General features: G+C 49.2%; 1 protein-coding gene across 5 annotated transcripts in view; it reads right to left on the bottom strand.

Annotated features, from left to right (window-relative positions):
* The window catches only part of STX1A (syntaxin 1A), a 204,492-nt gene that overhangs the window by 140,431 nt on the left and 45,333 nt on the right, over window positions 1-18,728 (bottom strand). The gene's annotated exons all lie outside the window — the stretch shown is intronic.

Raw genomic sequence — 18,728 nt, 5'->3', positions numbered from 1 at the left:
TCTGGAAAAACTGAAAACGGAATAGTATTCCGTTTTAAGCAGTTCCGGAAATTCATGCCAGTGTAGACACAGCCTGTGTGTTTCCCCTGGTATTTCATGAACCTTTTCCCTGTGGAGACGTTTTGTGGAAGTCTCCATATATGTGCTAAAGTGGCACAATTTTGGCCTGCAATGCCCTTGCTAGCCTAGTGCACAAACTGTCCTCCCAGCCATTCCGTCCATAGGACTGGCCCCCGGGGCCCAGGACAGCTTGGGGAATTACCTGGGGGCCTAGTATGGTGTGGTGCAGGGGTCTGTCCCCTGCACTCACACAGTGGCAGGAGCAGGAGCGACCCAGCCCTCTGCTCTGCTCCGCTGCCATTTCCCAGCCTGCTGTGCTCAGCTTCACTGCTGCTGCCAAGCCAGGCCTCCGAGTACTTCCCAGCTCGCAGGGAATGGGCAAGGGATGCAGTGGGGCCGAAGAAGGTGTGGGGCACAGACCGAGCAGAGGTCCATGCCTGAGGCATTGGCGGTTGCCCTGGACCCCCTAAAGATGGTCTGATCAGAACTTAGGCCTGTTGAGAGAAATCTGGGATCTGGGAACGTTCTTGGTGTCTCTACCCTCTCCCAATTCACCCTGGTTACAGATGTGGGGGGGTGGGAGGCTGAGCTCAGGGCCCTAGTACAATTGTCTGCGCCATTCTCCCTCCCTCATCCGCCCTGCCCCTCCTCCTTGGCTCTACCCAACGTATCTCAGGTGTGTCTGGGAATTCCAGACCCGGGATACACCACAGCCCCACCTCTGTGCCCTGTCAGGTCAGTTCTGGCTCCACCCTGAGAGATAACATGGTGTCTCCCCAGAGCGCCCCAGCTTCAAAACAGACTGCAAGGCTCACACGCATCAGCAAACAGGAAAGTCTTCCCAGCAACCCTCTGCGACACAGTGACGGGGATCCGGGACCAAGAAGTTCACTCACAGACGCTCAGCAAGTGCAGCCATTGTGTCCCTCTGTAACACCGCCCAGCTTGCCCAAATGCAGGCTGCAAGGTATCCCTTGGGGACAACCCTGTATCACCACCTCCCTCTTTGTCTTGAAACATCAGAAGAAAGCGAACCCAAGTCCCCTTTTCCTTTACAGAATGTCACCGATGTCTGGTTGTATTGTTCTCAGTGCGCTTTCACCCGCCCTCACCCTTCTCCTGATGGCTCCGGCCAGGGCGACATGGGGAAAACACTGATCTCCTCCCAGTCACTCGCTTACTGACTTGGGCAAGAAACCCTTTTCCTTGTCTAGCCCTGTTTGCACTGGATCCACACACGCTGTGCACAGCCAGTGTCTCTTGCACAATTCCCTTGTACGCTTAGGCTGTTATCAAATAATCATCTCCCAGACCGATGCAATTGTATGTTTTAGCCACTTGGTGTTGTTCCACCAGATAACCTATTGCAGTGGTTCCCAGTCACCAGGCTGCGGCCCACTGCCAGGCACACCACTCCCACCACAACTGTTGGGGGAGGCATGACCTGCCCCACCTCTCAGCCAATCAGCACCGGGCAGGGGCAGGGGCAGGGACAGGGGCAGGGGCAGGGGCAGGAGCAGGAGCAGGGGCAGGGTCTCTTCCCGGATGCGGACAACGCTTGGCTGCACAGCAGGGTTGTGTCTACACTGGCGGCATCTTGCATAAGAACATCTTATGCAAGGGTTCTTGTGCAAGAAAACATCCACACTCCCATGTGCGAGCTGTGCTTTTGCGCAAGAGCATCCATGGCAGTGTGGATGTTCTCTTGCACAAGAAAGCTCTGATGGTCATTTTAACCATAGGGGTTTCTTGCGCAAGAAATCCCTGCTGAGCGTCCACACTGCCCTCTTGAGCAAGAGCTCCTGCGCAAGAGGGCTTACACGTGTTAAAAAAGAGCGTAGCTCTTGCACAAGAAGCCCTCTCTTCCCACGCCGTACTGTAAATGCTCTTGTGCGAGAGCAGGTGGGCAGCGTGGATGCTTTCTGGAAGAACGGCCATTCTTGCGCAATAACCTGCCAGTGTAGACATAGCCCAGGAGGGCTGTACAGAGCCCGGAACAGCAGCCTTAGAGCAGCCATGGCCCAGGCAGCAGTGCTCAGCTGGAGGCTGGGAGGCAGCATAGGACTAGGTAGGCACTGGGGACTCCGGGGACAGGGCTAGTGTTAGGGGACTCTAAGAGGTGAAAGCCTGGCACTGGGGACGGCTGTGAGGGGGTTGAGTGCAATGGAGCTCTGGAAACGGGAGGCTGGCACTAGGGGTCTCTGAGGGCAGAAGGCTGGCATGGGGGGGAATGGGTGCAGGGGACTGTCATAAATAGGCACTCCTAAGGAGAGTGTGACTTCCCTGAAGAGTGAAGAAAGGGTTAAGCAACTGGAGGTGCACCTAGGTAGGGGGTTCAACCAATAAAAATGCAGATAGGAATTTCAGACGGGACAGAGGGTTTTTTCTTCCTCTCTTCTTTGTTTGAGATCAGAGCAGTTTCTCCCAGTTATTGTGGGAGATGGGTGACGCTTCTCTCTCCCTCCCCAAGAACAGACTTCTTGAAATGTGTAAGTAGGGAAAGTTTAGATCGTCCGTCAGGGTTTATTGTTTAATTGTTTGGGGGTTTGGAAATCACGTCTGAGCTGGTTAATTGTTTTTCTCCTTTGTAACTAAGGATTCCAGCCCAGGGACTTGCTCTGAGTCTATGTCACTTCATGGCTATGTATCACCTAGTCAATTTACCAGGCTTGCACCAGTAGTTTTGTTTTGATAAAAGAGTTTTCCTTTTGTTTTGATTAACCGGTGCTGGTTGATTGTTGTGTCCTGAAGTTTACATGCCTAGTTACCCTGGGAGAGTCCATTGTTCTCTGCAGAGTCCCTCTGTTTGTTTTCCTACTCATAGCAAAAGGGAGGTTGGGGGAAGGAGGGAGAGCTTTCACTTGGGAATCCCCTCCCTAAGGTCTCTCTTCCCTGGAAAAGGGTTTATTTGATATTTTCTTTTAGTCACTTGGGTGGTGGCACCAAGCACCAGTATTTTGTCATTTTTGGATCTTGGGGAGACTGAGATCGAACAAGTTTGTCTCTGGGAGTCACTGAGGGTACGTCTACACTAGCCCCCTATTTCGGAATAGGGATGCTAATGTAGGCATTCGAAATTGCAAATGAAGCCTGGGATTTAAATATCCTGGGCTTTATTTGCATCTTCCCATCTGGGCACCATTTTTAAATTTCACTAGTCTGAAATAACTGCCCGTGTCTACACACGGCAGTGAACTGGTACTTCGAAATAAAGACTTATTTCAAACTACCTGTTACTCCTCCTGCAATGAGGTTTAACAGGCAGTTCGAAATAGTGGGCTAGTGTAGACATACCCTGAGACTGGCATTGGGAGTGCTCTGGAGACCAGGGCTTTTGGCAGATTGGCAACATTTTATTTGCATATTCATTATTTGCAAAATGAATATGCAAATAGAATGGTGCCAGTCCACCAAAGTTTGTGAATGGGTTTGCTGGTCCCCAGCATAAAAAAGGTTGGGATGGGAAGCACTGACCTATTGGGTTTGCACCTTATTTATGTTTCAGTATGGACTCTCTACATTGAATTAGGATGAACTGCATTTTCAAACTGCCAAATGGCTAGTACGAATTTGAGACCAGTTTAGTAGGTTCGGCACATGGACAGTTAACACTCTCCATGGCTGTACATGCCAGGGAAGATTTAATCTGCCCTGCATGTGCAACTGAATGCCTGTTATGCCTCTACTTATAGCAGTGTTATGCTATAGCTAGGTTGACAGTATTCTTGCCAGCAAGTTAAAGAAGTATGGATTGGAAAAATGGACAGTAAGGTGATAGAAAACTGGCTACATTGTCGGGCCCAAGGGGTAGTGATCAATGGCTCAATGTCTGGTTGGCGGTCAGTTTCAAGCAGAGTGCCACAAGGACTGGTTCTAGGGCCAGTTTTGTTCAAAAACTTTATTAATAACCTGGATGAGGAGATGGATTGCACCCTCAGCAAGCTTGTGGATGACACTAAGCTGGGGGAGAGGTAGATACACTGGAGGGCAGGGGTCGGGTCCAGAGTGACCTAGACAAATTGGAGGATTGGGCCACAAGACATCTGATGAGGTTCAACAAGGACAAGAGCACAGTCCTGCACTTGGGACGGAAGAATCCCAAGCATTGTTACAGGCTGGGGACAGACTTACTAACCAGCAGTTTGGCAGAAAAGGACCTGGGGGTTACAGTGGATGAGAAGCTGGATATGAGTCAACAGTGTGCCCTTGTAGCCAAGAAGGCTAATGGCATATTAGGGTGCATTAGGAGGAGCAGTGCCAGCAGATCTAGAGAAATGTTTATTCCCCTTTAGTCAGCATTAGTGAGGCAACATCTGGAGTATTGTGTCCAATTCTGGGCCCCCACTACAGACAGGACGTGGATGCATTAGAGAGGGTCCAGCGGAGGGTGACCAAAATGAGGAGGGGGCTGGATCACATGACCTATGAGGAGGCTGAGGGAGTTGGGTCTGTTTAGTCTGCAGAAGCGAAGAGTGGGGAGGGATTTGATAGCAGCCTTCAACTTCCTGAAGGGAGGTTCCAAAGAGGCTGGAGAGAGGCTGTTCTCAGTGGGGGCAGGTGGTAGAACAAGGAGCAATGGGCTCAAGTTGTGGTGGGAGAGGTCCAGGTTGGATATCAGGAAAAACCATTTCCCTAGGAGGGTGGGGAAGCACTGGGCTGGGTTCCCTAGGGAGGGGGTGGAATCTCCATCCCTGGAGGTTTAAAGTCCCGGCTTGACAAAGCCCTGGCTGGGATGATCGGAGTCGGGGTTGGTCCTGCTTTGGGCAGGGGACTGGACTCGATGACTCCTGAGGTCTCTTCCAGCCCTGGGGTTCTATGACACTGGACCAAAAGACCCACAGCACATGGGTGGCCTGGCTCAGCTGACAGTAGAGACATTCGAACTCAGGCTGGAGCCCCTCCTCCCTTGCATGGTCCCAGCACTCTGGCTCCAGGCTGAGTGTCTATCCAGTGATTTTGCAACCCCACAGGCTGAACTCCATGTGCCCAAGTCAGCTGACCCCTGCCAGCCACCGGTGCATGGATGTACCTTACATGGCCCTGTAAATCCACCTGAGGGGCGGGTGCAGCCTTCTCCCTTTTTCCCTTTTCAATTCTGGGGTCACTTACAACAGAACCTGGTGCCTCCACACAAGGAAACTCCTCCTAGTGCAGGGAACACAGGAGGCTCATTCCTTAGGAAATATTTAATACCTGATCTGATCACTCCCAAGGAGCTGCTATCCCACCTTCTCTGAGATGACATTAACATCTCTCTCAGGTGGCACCACACCAAGGTTTCCAGATCCCATAGTGAAGCAGAGCAGGCTGCTGGGTTTCAGCACACGAGAGCATGCGTGCACCAGCAAGGAGATAGGCATTCGAGGTGAACTGTTTCTTTACCAGATCTGTCAAATCTCAGAGCTCATTGCTAAAAATATGCTCATGCAATGGGCAGCCCCCCCCCCCTCCCCCTTATACCACATACTCACAAATACTAGGTCAGGGTAGGGGCCACTTAACATCTTTCTACCTCCAAAGACATCACCTGTAGCTCCCTGAGGAGCCAGGCACTCCTGTCCAGTATACTCTACAAGGCCTCTGGGGGACAGCCACATTCCTATAGCGATGTGGACAAGTCAGCTGAAGGGGAGAACACGTAAGAGATGGGAGTGAGAAATCATGAGACAGGCAGTCTTGCAAATCCCTTTTATGTACCCTTTAGCAATAGGACTCTATTTTCTATGAGCACAAAACTGCCAGGCTGCCACACTGCACTGTGCAGACCCTGCAGCTAGCAAATGCATTTCGCTTCACTAGAAGAGACAGGAAACTGTTTCTTGGGATACTCAGAATTTTTGGGGGATGGGGCCCCGGTGAGCTAAATCCTTGTACACCTGAAATGTGTTTGCAATAGCAGAATCCCAGTTCAACCAGTAAACTTCACATGTAGTATTGGGAAGACGAGGCATGTAAGATGTTAATCACCAATGGCTGCCAAAGCCAATCCCCCAGCAATGTCAGGGAGCTGTTTGGAAGTGAGGAGAACATCCCCCTTTAATCCTGGCAAATGATGCCTGGAATGGAGAATACAAACTGGGCCCCTACCAATATACCCTCAGGGGAATTACCTTACCAGCTCCAAATTAAGGGCCCCATCCAGATATTCACTAACTTGAGCAGAAGCAAGGTGCATTCTAGAGCTGGTTTATTCCTGAGCATGACAACAACTCATCATCCTTTGCATCTAATGCCCTTTACACACCATGACACTGAGTAAAACTTTCCAAAATATGTATGAGATTTAGTTCATTGCATTTTCAAAAGTGACTGAGGCCTGGTCTGCACTGCAAAGCTAGCTTAATGGAAGCTGCCCTGGGTCGGCCTAGCTGTGCATGAGTCTCTACTGAAATGTGTCTCTCACCCATGTAAGATCACGGTATGCTGACAGATTAATCTCTGCTCCCCCACTGGCGCTGATCCATGGGCAAGGCACTGAGGTCAAAGCAGCATGAATGGAGACGCTGCATTATTGCCTGTGTCAACTGTACCAGCCCTCTAAGCGCTGACCCATCACACCCGACATTACCCACCCAGCCACAGCTGAGAACCCCATTGCCAGGATTCACAGAGAACTTGACCCTGTACTCTCAGTCACCCCTGAGTAGCTGGCTGGCTGCCAAAACTTCCTAAAAGGAAGTGCACTGGACAGGACAAGCTGCACACTGGATCCTGGTGGGCATGTGTAGGGCCGACACAGTGAGCCACGTACGCACGAGCACAAGCCATGCACTATGCCTACGTATTGGCTGAAGTCTGTAGTACAGACAAGTCGTTAGGCACTATAGTCTGTCACTGAAGTGACTGGGATGTAGGCTCTTAATCACACAAATCGCACCCACTGTACCACCAACATCCAAATAAGTGTCCAGTTCTTTTCCCTACCAATAATATAATTAGCTTTGCCAAAGGAAGGTGGAAAATCAAAGCGATGCTGTTTAAGAAATTCCACTGCATTTTTCATGTGAATGTTGGTGTCGTGGTGCATTTTTTCCTTTAAGTATTCTCTTGTGTATTCTCTGCACAACTCTCACCCTTCCTGCAACAGCCTCGTTGAAACACGCTTGCTCTGTGATGCCTTCCCAGCTGCAATGACCCCTTCCCACTCCATAACAGCCTCATTGGTACGTCTCAGAGCAGGCAACCTGTGATGTGCCTGCTAAGGCCTTCCCGTTGGGCAGTGTCACCTATGTGCACGACCCTGTCTATATCATAAGAAAACCTGGAAATTCAAGAGTTCTCTCAAACAGTTGCATTATTTAGTTCTGCCATATTGATGCAGCAGCTAAAAAGAATCTATTGTCAAATCACCCTGGTCCCGCGAACCTGCCAGATCTCACAAGGTCCCTTTCAGAGAGCCCCAGGGAACCAGTACATCCAGCAGGAAGGAGTCTTGGGATCCAGCTGGTAGCCCTCTTCCTTTCCAGCCAAGGCAGACTCAGTCTGTGTATGTCTGCGGTTCAAAGGTGGCCTCGCTTCTCTGCACTCATTCAGCCTCCTGAGAGCTGCTGTGTATTACTCAGACATGCAGTGGTGCTGTGTGTAAGAGCTGAGGTGCTAGCCCACATATCTTGGCCAATTCCAGGTTGTAATTACATTTTGCTTCCCTAAATTCCACTGGCAGCATCAGGCTTCATCTCCATGTCCATGCCTGCTGCACAGGCACTGCGCTGGCTTTTAGAGCTGCCACTTTGTCACAAATGAAAGAACATGACACTCAGGAAGACATGAGCACACAGGGCTTCAGGTGAGCATAAAAAGAAATTCTCGCTCCCAGATTTGATTAGAAACTAGCATTTGTATTTTCCTCTGTACGCCAGCATGCTGCATGTAAACCTATAGAGCATTTGCTCTACATTTCAGTTTTAAAAATTACATTAGCCTGCTCAGTCTACTCTTCTTTGCTAGGCTGTTGTTCTTTTAGAATTGTTTTTGAATCAGTATTTTGCTTAGGCTGTTGTTTCAAATAGTCCATTTTCCCCATACGTACTGTTATGCTCCCTGTCTCTATAGGAGTTCATAATATTAAAGTTGTAAGGAAGAAGAAGTTACTAACCTTGTGCAGTTAACGATGGTTCTTCGAGATGCATGTCCCGTGGGTGCTTCACTATAGGTGTCGGGCTTGTCCCGGCGCTGCAGATCGGAGATCTTTTTCAGCTGTAGTTGGCCGGACCGCGCATGCGCGACGTGCGTCTCGTGCCTTTCGCATCGTTTCTGAGTGTGCAGTCTGGATCCCACCAATTCCTCCTGATCCTCTAGAGTATGAAAGACATAATAAGCAAGGTACCCCGAAGAGGGCGGGTCGTCAAGCACCCACGGGACATGCATCTCAAAGAATCATCATTACTGCACAAGGTGAGTAACTTCTTCTTCTTCTTCTTCTTCTTCGAGCAGTGTCCCGTGGGTGCTCCACTGTAGATGAGTTCATAGCAGTAGCCTACTTCAAGGAGGCAGAATTCGGAGTTAATACCCTACTGCCGTGGAGAGGACAGCAGAGGCAACTGCTGAGTCAGTCATAAGGATGTTAGGGATAGCATAGTGTTTAGCAAATGTAAAGCCGGAAGACCAAGTAGCTGCACAGCAAATATCTCGTAGGGGAACTCCCTTGAGGAAGGCAGTTGACTTTGCCATCGCTCTCATTGAATGGGGTCTCAAAGTATGTGGGAGAGGTTTGTTCTGCAGTGAGTAACATTGCATGATCCACGTAACGATGAGTCTGGATATGCGCTGTGCCAACAAAGGATGGCCTTTGGAACATTCTACGATGGACAAGAAAAGGCTCTGAGATTTCCGAAAGCACCGTGTCCTGTCAATGTAGAAAGCCAACACTCGATGGACATCAAAGGTGTGGAGCTGTGCATATTGTGTCGAGGAACGTGGCTTAGGGTAGCGTGTGGGGAGAACTATTGGTTCATTTATGTGGCACTCCGAATTCATTTTTGGTAGAAAGGCTGGTTGAGGGTGAAGTATTACTGCCTGGGGGGTAAACACTGTAAGGTGGTGTCACCAAGAGGGTGGATAATTCCCCAACCCTCTGCACTGAGGTTATTGCCAACAGAAAAAACACCTTCATGGTTACAGTGGATAAGTCACAAGTTGCCAAGGGCTCAAAAGGAGACCCCATTAAGGCATCCAAAACTAGCTCCAGTTTCCATGGATCTGAGGGGTGCCTGTGGCATGGGAAGAGATTAGCCAACTCTTTCATAAATCTCTTCATCATTGGGTGGGAAAACACAGACTAGCCATCCACAGAGTGCCGAAAGGCAGTGATTGCCGCAATGTGAACTTTAAAGGATGAACAATCAAGGCCAGAGCGTTTGAGATCTAGGAGATAGTCCAAAACGCGGTGAATAGGGACGAAGGAGGGGTCCAGTTTTGCAGTAGAACACCATGAACAGAATCGCCACTATTTATGCAGGTAAGTATTGCGTGTATTGGATCTCCTACTATGTAATAGGACCTGTTTGACTGATTGGGAACAACTCATCTCTGTCTGTTGGAACCAACTGGGTACCCATGCCATCTGAGCGAGGTGGTCGAGCTGAGGGTGTGTCAAGTATCTGTGGTTCTGCGTCAGCAAGTCGCGGTGTCTGGGAAGATGGTACAGAGGATGGACTGACATGTGAAACAGGTAAGGAAACCATGTCCGTCGTGGCCAATAGGGGGCTACTAGTATCACTCTGGCTCCTTCCATTGCTATCTTTTCCAGAACTTTGGGAATGAGAGGAGTAGGTGGAAAGGCATATAGAAGGTGGTGGCTTCAGTCGCATAGGAGCACATCTCCCATCGACTTCAGTACAATACCCACTCGTAAGCAGTATTGAGGGCACTTTGCATTCCGGTGCATGGCAAAGAGGTCTGTGGATGGATATTCCCAGCAGCGGAAAAGGGTGAGAAGCACATCTGGTGCAATTCCCATTCGTGATTTGTCAAGAAATGCCTGCTGAGGGCATCGGCTGTGATGTTCTGCTCGCCAGGGACGTACGCTGCGATAATCGTAATTCTGTGTTGGTTGCATCAGTTCCATAATCGCATCGCCTCCATGCAAAGGGATCGGGATCAAGCCCCACCCTGTCTGTTTATGTAGTATACTGTTGTCATGTTGTCAGTAAGAACACCAATGACATGACCACATTTAGGGGAAGGCATTGAAGACTGCTCTTGACTTGAGCAGGTTGAAATGTTGCAAGGACTCCTGAGAGGACCAGCAGCCTTGGATTTGTTGGTCTTGTAGATGTGCGCCCCACCCTAGCTGTGATACATCGGTGGTAATCTGCATTGTTGGTTGAGGGCGGTGAAAGGGTATGCCATCCATCAAGTTGTCAGGGATGGTCCATCATGCCAACGATTTTCTTACGTGACAAGGTAACGTGACCCTCCTGTGGATGTCGTGACCATTTGGTGCATATATCGAGGCAATCCAATGTTGAAGGCATCTGAAATGCAACCTTACATGTGCTACGACGTATGTCGTAGACAAGTAAGTATGGGGGTTCTGGAGCTGATGGAGAGAACCTGTATCAGGTCTTAGATAGTTTGGAACCTGTTTTTTGGTAAATATGCGCAAGCTGTGGTGGAGTCGAGGTGTGCACCTATGAACTCTATGGATTGCTGAGGTGTCATGGATGACTTTGTGAGGTTGATTATAAGACCAAGCGCTTTGAATATGGTTCTTGTTAAGTTGGTAGCCTGAAGTGCTTCGTCGAAAGAAGGTACTCTGATCAGGCAATCATCGAGGTAAGGGAATATAATAACTCCCGCGCACCGTAAGTAAGCTGTCACTACTGCCAGGGTTTTCAAGAAAACCCTGGGCGCTGATGATAGACCAAAAGGCAGGACTTTGTCCTGGAAGTGCTCTGAACAGACCTGAAAACATAGAAAGCGTCTGTGAATTAGATGAACGGTCACATAAAAATAGGTGTCCTGGAGGTCGAGGGACATAAACCAATCTCTGCTGTGCAATGCTGGAATGATAGTCACCAGGGTCACCATCTTGAAATGTTGTTTACGAAGGTACCAATTTAAGTGTTGAAGGTCTAGGATTGGCCTCCAACCTCCTGATTTTTTCTGGGTCAAAAAATAGTGGGAATAAAATCCCTGCTCTTGAACTCATCCAGTACCTTTTCCACCGCTGCGATAGTTAGAAGATGAGTTACCTCCTATTTCAAGAGAGACTTGTGAGATGGGTCCCTAAAGAGGAACAGGGAGGGAGGGGTGGCAGGAGGAAGTGACATAAAGGAGATGGTGTAATCCAATGCAATTATCTGTAGAACCCATCGGTCGGTGGTAATTGAGGCCCATCGTTGGTGGAATGGTCTCAGGCAATGATGAAAAAGAGTGTTTGTGGCATGATAGCGAGCAGTCAGCGGAATGATCTGTAGTCCCTCAACCAAGGCGTCAAACCTGTTGTCTGGTGTTCTATTGGTTAGGCGCTCTCATTTGTGGTCGTCTTTTCTGCTGTCTTTGCCTGGTCCGTTGGTGCTCCTGTTGTCTGTAATGAGGCATTGGGTGTGAATATGGCCTCTGTTTTTGGTAAGGCATGTAATGTTTCCTGCGATATGGAGGCATAAACATCCCCAATGTCCTAAGTGTTGTCCTGGAGTCCTTGCCAGAATGGAGGACTTGGTCTGTCTTTTCCATGAAGAGGTTCTGCCTGTCAAAGGGAAGGTCTTCAACCTTTGGCAGGAGGTCATTTGGCACTGACGCCTGCTGCAGCCAAGATGTTCAGCGCATGATCACCAATGTGGCAGTGGTTCATGCTGCTGTATCCGCGGTATCTAAGGCTATGTGGAGCGCTGTTCGGGAAGCCGTGTACCCTTCCTGTACTACAGCCGTGAGAACTTCACACTTACTATCTGGCAGATATTTAAGAAGTGGGACCACTTTTGAAGAATTGTCAAAATTGTGATTGGCTAGGAGCACAGCGTAATTTGTCATCCTTAGAGTTAATGTGGCCGATAAGTAAACTTTTCTTCCGAAAAGATCCACACGTCTGCTTTCATTGTGAGTACTAGCACTCTTATATTGAGGAGCTTTAGCTCTCTGTTGTGATTCAGCCACAACAAGAGAATTCAGTTGTGGGTGTGCAAAGAGGAATTCCATGCCCTTAGTGGGTACAAAGTATTTCTTGTCCACTTTCTTATTTGTAGCTGGGGTTGATGCCGGTGTCTGCCATATATCATCCGCTATTTCCAAAATCGCATCATCAAGTGGGAGTGCAACTTTCGACCTCTGGGACGGTTGTAGGTTTCTTAGTAAACGGTGTTGTTTCTGTTGGACCTGGTTACCGATGGAGCTGGAGAGTTTGTCCTGTTATCTGAAGTTTGAGGCTGGTGACAGGAAGGCGATCTTACTGTGTTGTGTTGAGGGGAGTATGAACAACATCTGTCATAACAGTAGTCATGGCTGCATGGACCGTCATAGTGACATGCGGAAGGCGGAGGATATCTGCTCCTATGAGCATCGCGGCGTCTGTAGTAACTGGAGCATGTGGGAGACCTGGGTAACCGCGATCTGCCCCTTGAATGCATGGAAGATGCTGGGGAGTCTCGGTGTCGACGATGGTAATGTGGCAAAGTGTAAGGTGGTAAGTACTATCCTCGTCTTGTGGTTTGGTGCCTTGCCAAATGATCGGACCGAAAAGATTGAGCTGGATACGGAGAAGGCGGTTCTGGGGAAAATTCAGCATGGTCCGGACTGGGTGATGGGGTTGGCAGCTTGCACGATTTTTGGCACACTTTGGTCAGTGCTTGTGACTGTCCGCATGATGATGTAGACGTCGACGCTGGCGTAGGTGCTGAGTGCACAGTCATGTACAAGGTAGGTGCCAGCAATGAGTGGTGCAGCAGTGCTGAGCATGTTCCTGGTGCCAACACTTGGCAGCGCAGCGGTGACGGCTGCATTGTTGGTGCCACCGCAGTCAGTGCCGGAGGACTCAGTGCTGTTGTCAGTGCCGCAGAGGTTTTCAGCGCCGAGTCTCTGGGCAGTGCTGGGTATGGTGCTGAGGTACTCCGGCCCTGCTTGTGTTTATCGGGCTGGCGGCAAACAGCTGTGCCTGATGTGCCCGGTTTGTCCCCGGGGGCAGAGCATGAGGGAGAAGGCCTATTCTTCGCGTGGGCAGGCTTGGGCGAGGCAGGTCGACGTCCGCTGACTACGGCCGGTTCAGGGGATCAGGAGGAATTCGTCTCAGGTGGCTGTAATGCTTTATCAAATAGAAGCATTTTCAGCATCATCTCCCTGTCCCATCTAGCTTGCGTTGTGAGCTTTGAACAGTGGGAACATTTCTGTGGGATATGTCCTTCACTGAGGCACCGTATACAGAGTGAATGCCCGTCTGAGGCTTTTGAAAACCGGGTGAGCCCGGCATGGCTCAACCAGTGCGCGTCTTCCGTCCCCAAACTGAGGAAGAACTAGAACAACTGACTATGCTACACATATTACTATTTTTATTTTATTTTTTTAAAACAAAGCTAACACTAGAACAAACTAACTATTACTATGACTGTAAAACTAATAACTACAACTAACTAACCAACCACGAACAATTTCCTGTCTCAATCCCTGACAGGATTAAATCAGAGAACGTTCACTCCGTCCGCGGCTGAGGACAGCCAGGAGGAACTGGCGGGAGCCGGACAGTGTACTCAGAAATGGCACAAAAGGCACGAGATGCGCATGGCGCATGTGTGGTCCGGCGAACTACAGCTGGAAAAGATCTCTGATCTGCAGCGCCGGGACAAGCCTGACACCTATAGTGGAGCACCCACGGGACACTGCTCGAAGAAGAATAGCTAGCTTCCATGGGAGAATGAAACGATTTGTACTACACATATCCCTTGCTTACATTGTGTGTTGTGAGACTGAACTAAGTAAAACACTGTTCAAGGCCTTAGATCTGTGAATCTAAGAGTAAAGTGGTATCCAGAATCAAGAAGGAAGTTAAGGCTAAAGCTTTTTGGTACAGAAATTGTGTTTTTTCCATGTTCTGAAACATGCCCCAGCTCTGTCAGCCTTTTGTACAGTTTTGTTTGGGGGCACTGAAGTTTACATTTGCTCCTGTGTGGACATTCTTCCACATGTCAATTTAGAGTAACAGCTGAGGGAATCCATGTCAGAGAACTGGTCAGTAAGAATTGGTGCGATCTAGAAAACAAACAGCAGACAAATCTGCGATGCTTTAACCATGTAAATAATGCTCGTGTTTCCTTTTCCTATTAATACATTTGTGGCTAGTTTATCACTGGACTGGCTACAAACACTGCCATCAGTGAAATTGAAGGTGCAATTGACCTGGTGTCTGGGAGTAACCTGAAAACTGCTCCGATTCTTGGTGTGTGTACAGGGCAATCTATCACAGACACAGGCTCACCTCAGTGGCAAGACAGATCGGAATACAAAAGGGCGTCTGTGATTCCATGTTCCGGCTGTTTTAGTGTCTGAGAGTCCATGTTCCGGCTGTTTTACACTTGGTAACTGGCTGCTGAGATTTGAGCAGAGACCTCACAGCCAATCTGAGGTTTGTCCCCTGGTTCGTAAGAATCTCCCCTGAAGCTAGTACTAATTCTCTTGGGCCACTGTGGGGCAGCTGGACTGAAACAGTGCAAGAACTCTCGGAACAGAGCCACTCCACCTTCATCCACCCAGAGTTTGTAATGAGCCCTCAGCCAATTACTACAAGGAAGACCCCAGTTCCCTTGTTTTAACTACAACACATTCTGATGTAGCCTGTTTTGAATACAGCAGCATTGGAAAGGGACACAAACCCTGCAGCAACAATGCTCTTTGTCAGCTAGGTTACGCAATCAAACCAACTTGCCTCAGAAGTAAAAATGGCACATGGATCATATTAGTACTTCTGGCAGCCTGCCCCTTTTTTAACGAGTCTCCTTCTAGCTCCTAGATTCCCCAAAGTTAAATCAGCTTAAAAGTGCTCTTCTCTGCACAACTGAACTCCGGGCTATGGGGCCTGATTCTGCCACTGAAGAACGCAATCTCTCCACCCAGAGTTTTGCAGGACAATAAAAGCTTGCTGAAGAGCTGCATGTGTAGTGGACACACCATGACGAGAAAGGGAGAACTCTTATTCCAGCCAAGCTCTGAATCCAAGGCAAAGAAAGCCATCCTCAGTTCCAAGGGTCTGGTTAAAATGATCAGCCAGGCTGAGCTGCAAGGGAGTTGTGAGACTCTCTCTCCTCCCTACTGCAGACACCTCTTGAGAGAGCTGTGACTAGATATTAACATCCCACTCACTAGAGCCCTGTAAATCCATGAATATCAGCTTTATATCCACGGATGTGAATGCAGATGTCCTCGACTCACTTTTGCAGATACAAATGCAGATGCTGATGCAAAACAGGTCTAGCACTCACACTGAAGGAGAGTCGGCTCCTTATCTTGATACAGGAGCAGAACTTCCTAACAGGCCAGGAAGCGTAACAACAAATTATAAACAAATTCAAGCCATTTTACAGAGAAAGTCCCACACCTGATCAGACCAAAGGTCGTCCTCTATTAGAGCAGCAGTGCACCAAGGCTCCAGAGCAGGCTCAGACGCTGTCATTCTCGGCACCGTCCAAACACAGAGCGAGACCGCGTGCCTGTGCCAGAGAACGCACAATTGCACGGGATCGTTCCAGTGAGCTTGTCTCCACACTGATCCGCAACTGCTGCCTCCTGGGAAAGTGTAATACCCCCTTGGCCATGTGCTTGAATAACTAGCTGTGAGGAAAGCTTGTCCGCACCCAGGCAGCCAGTGCTTGGCTTTTGTCCTGAAGCAGGAGGGTTTGCTGCACATGTTTATCTCAGAGGCTATTTCCAGTCAAAGACGTGCCTGAGTACCTAAGACCAGGAGTGTCCCGGGTTCCATTTTAGTCCCTCACCAGCATTTTTATTTGTAACTGTTTTCTGTGTCAGCCATCTCTGTGTAGGGTCACTTCGACCGTGGCTCTTTGGAAACACATTTATTCTGGCATTAGAAATCACCTCCATGCCTCCTACTCAAGTTGGGTGATTGGTGTGCACAGCTCAGCCGGGGCAACTACCCACTCCAGAGTAACAGCAGCCACTAAGCCTGGGACACAAACTACACCAATAGTAGGAGATGGTGAGAAAAAGCACATTGAGGTTCCCTCCAACAAGCCATCCAAATGCAGTGGGAAGTGGAGAGAAGGTTTGCCAGCAACACACACAGGAGAGAGAGCTGCTGGGAGCTTTACAACAAGCCAGATGAGAAAATAGAGGCCCCTTCAGCTCTGTTTTTAATGCCATTAACTTTAACAGGAACAGGCCTTGGTTCCCACAACACTTAACCTCTTGACTCTCATCTTCAGCGTTGCCAGTAGATTCTCATTTTTCAGACCCATCTCCACTGATCTACACAGGCTCCCAAAACTGCACCCCACTGAGGGAAATCAGCCACTTTCAACTTGACTCTCTTTGTAAAATGTCTTGTCTTTTCCTTATCAGCAAAGCAACACACAGTGTGGTACAAAAGACACAAGACAGTCTGCTGCTCTCAGTAAAGCAAGGAGGCCCTGCCTGCAGAGGGAATCTGCCAGAGCAAGGACTGCAGGATTTGGCCCACCCTCTGCATACACACAGAGCCGTGTGTTCGCTGACAAGTAGAGAACTACATTATGCAGAATCTATAATAAGCTCACTCATGTACTCACAAAGCTCTGTGTGTAATTGTAAACACACAAACGCAGTGAGTTCTCATTGATACCTGAAGCACTGGTTTGCACCTGTACACAGTTTAGAAGCTGCAGCAGATGAACAACAGGGGCAAAAGAATTCAATAGAGATCCACATGGAAGCTTCTCCATAGCCCTTGGAATATTAAAGGGACGAAATGCCAGGCTCCCCAGAAATGCAGCCTGACCTAGTCTTCAGTCTGTGAAGCGCTGCTGCGCCACGCAGGAAAAGGAGAGAAAGGTTCTGCATTTCTGCCCCTAGAACTTCATGGAAATTAGATTAAGAATCCGGAAGCTGCTATTTCACTCTGCTGAAAATCACAGACTCATAGAAGATTAGGTTTGGAACAGACCTCAGGAGACCATCTAGTTTAGCCCCTGCCCAAAGCAGGACCAACCCCCAACTAAATCATCCCAGCCAAGCCTTTGTCAAGCCTGGCCTCAAAACTTCCAAGGATGGAGATTCCACCCGCTCCTTAGGCAATCCATTCCAAAGTGCTTCACCATTCTAGTGTCATCGTTTTTCTAGATCCCCGCCCCACTGCTCCATGTTCTGTCATCTGCCGCCACTGAGAACCCTCTTTGGAACCACCAGCCCCCTTCAGGGATTTGAAGGCTGCTATCAAATCCCCACTCACTCTTCTTTCTTGCAGACTAAGACCACTTCCCTCAGCTGCTCCCCATACGTCATGTGCTCCAGCCTGCTTATCATTTTTGCTACCCTCTGCTGGACTCTCTCCAATTTAATAAATAGGAAACTAGACCACACCTTTGCTCTACAGTGTGGCATTTCCACGCACGCCTTCAGGCGACACTTACAGACAGGCTCAATAGGCAAAGTTCAAATCCTTCCTCAAAAACTCAGGCTGTCCTGAGCCAGAAGTTTGCTTCAGGCCTACCTCCAATTACTTTCTTGTCAGGTAAGGGACAAGAAATATCTTGAATATTTACATGCAAAATAGTGACAAGAAGATACACAGGGCTCGCTGACAATGACAAACTGCAGTGATACAGCGCGCCCTCATAGCACTTATGTGAAGACATAGCGACACTGATGGGAGAGGTTCTCCGAAGGGATGTAAAAACCACCTAGAATAGTTAACTGGCTAAACAGTTTGTTTAACCCGTTAACCACCGGCTGTAGGCGGTGGAGGCTGTTCTGGTCTAGGGATGTTAAGTAGCTATTAATTTGCTAGTCTAGTAGTTGATGGAATTTCCGTCAACTTCGATATGCACTTCCTTGTTCCGCCCAGTAGGGGATCTTGTGCATTTCACAGCTGGAATGCCACATGGAGTCCAGGGCCAGCAGGAAATCCCACTGACTCTGGGCTCCACCCAGGTGCTTCCACTTTGAAATGCACAAGAGCCCACACTGGAGATTCTTGTACATTTCAAAGCTGGCACACCGCGTGGAGCCCAGGGTCAGCTGGAGAGTCTCTTGCTGATCCCCGGCTCCCCCCAGCATTTCAAAGTGGAACTCCCCAGCTGATTCTGGGCTCCATACGGCACTGTCACTTTGAAATTCCGCAAGGAGCCTGATGCCGGGCTCCCCGCGGCATTCAAAGCAGTGTTGCTCAGAGCAGCTGACCCCAGGCTTTTGCAGCACTGCCACTTTTAAGTATCTCCCCTCTTCTCTTCCATCCTTGCTGCCTCTATCTGATAGAGGTAGCAATGGGGGGGACCAACCAGTCGACTCTTCTGTCGACTATCCAATAAGCTTTTCATTATCGGATAGTCGACTAGTCCTTTACATGCCTATTCTGGTCCCACCTCAGCTGCAACCAGGCTGCTTGGCCTCGCCATAGCTGGGCTCCTACCAGCTGGGCTGCCAAGGGGGGTGGCCTTGGGTTAACCAGTTAAGCTTTAAACAACTCTAGTTCTCCAGATGGCCCAGGTACTCCACCTCCCTGAGAGAATCCCCCCATTGTTAGGGCAAAT

This window comes from Pelodiscus sinensis, chromosome 21, assembly GCF_052426305.1.
Source record: "Pelodiscus sinensis isolate ZL-2025 chromosome 21, ASM5242630v1, whole genome shotgun sequence".
Classification (NCBI taxonomy): domain Eukaryota; kingdom Metazoa; phylum Chordata; order Testudines; family Trionychidae; genus Pelodiscus; species Pelodiscus sinensis.
This window is presented reverse-complemented; position numbering and strand designations above follow the sequence as displayed.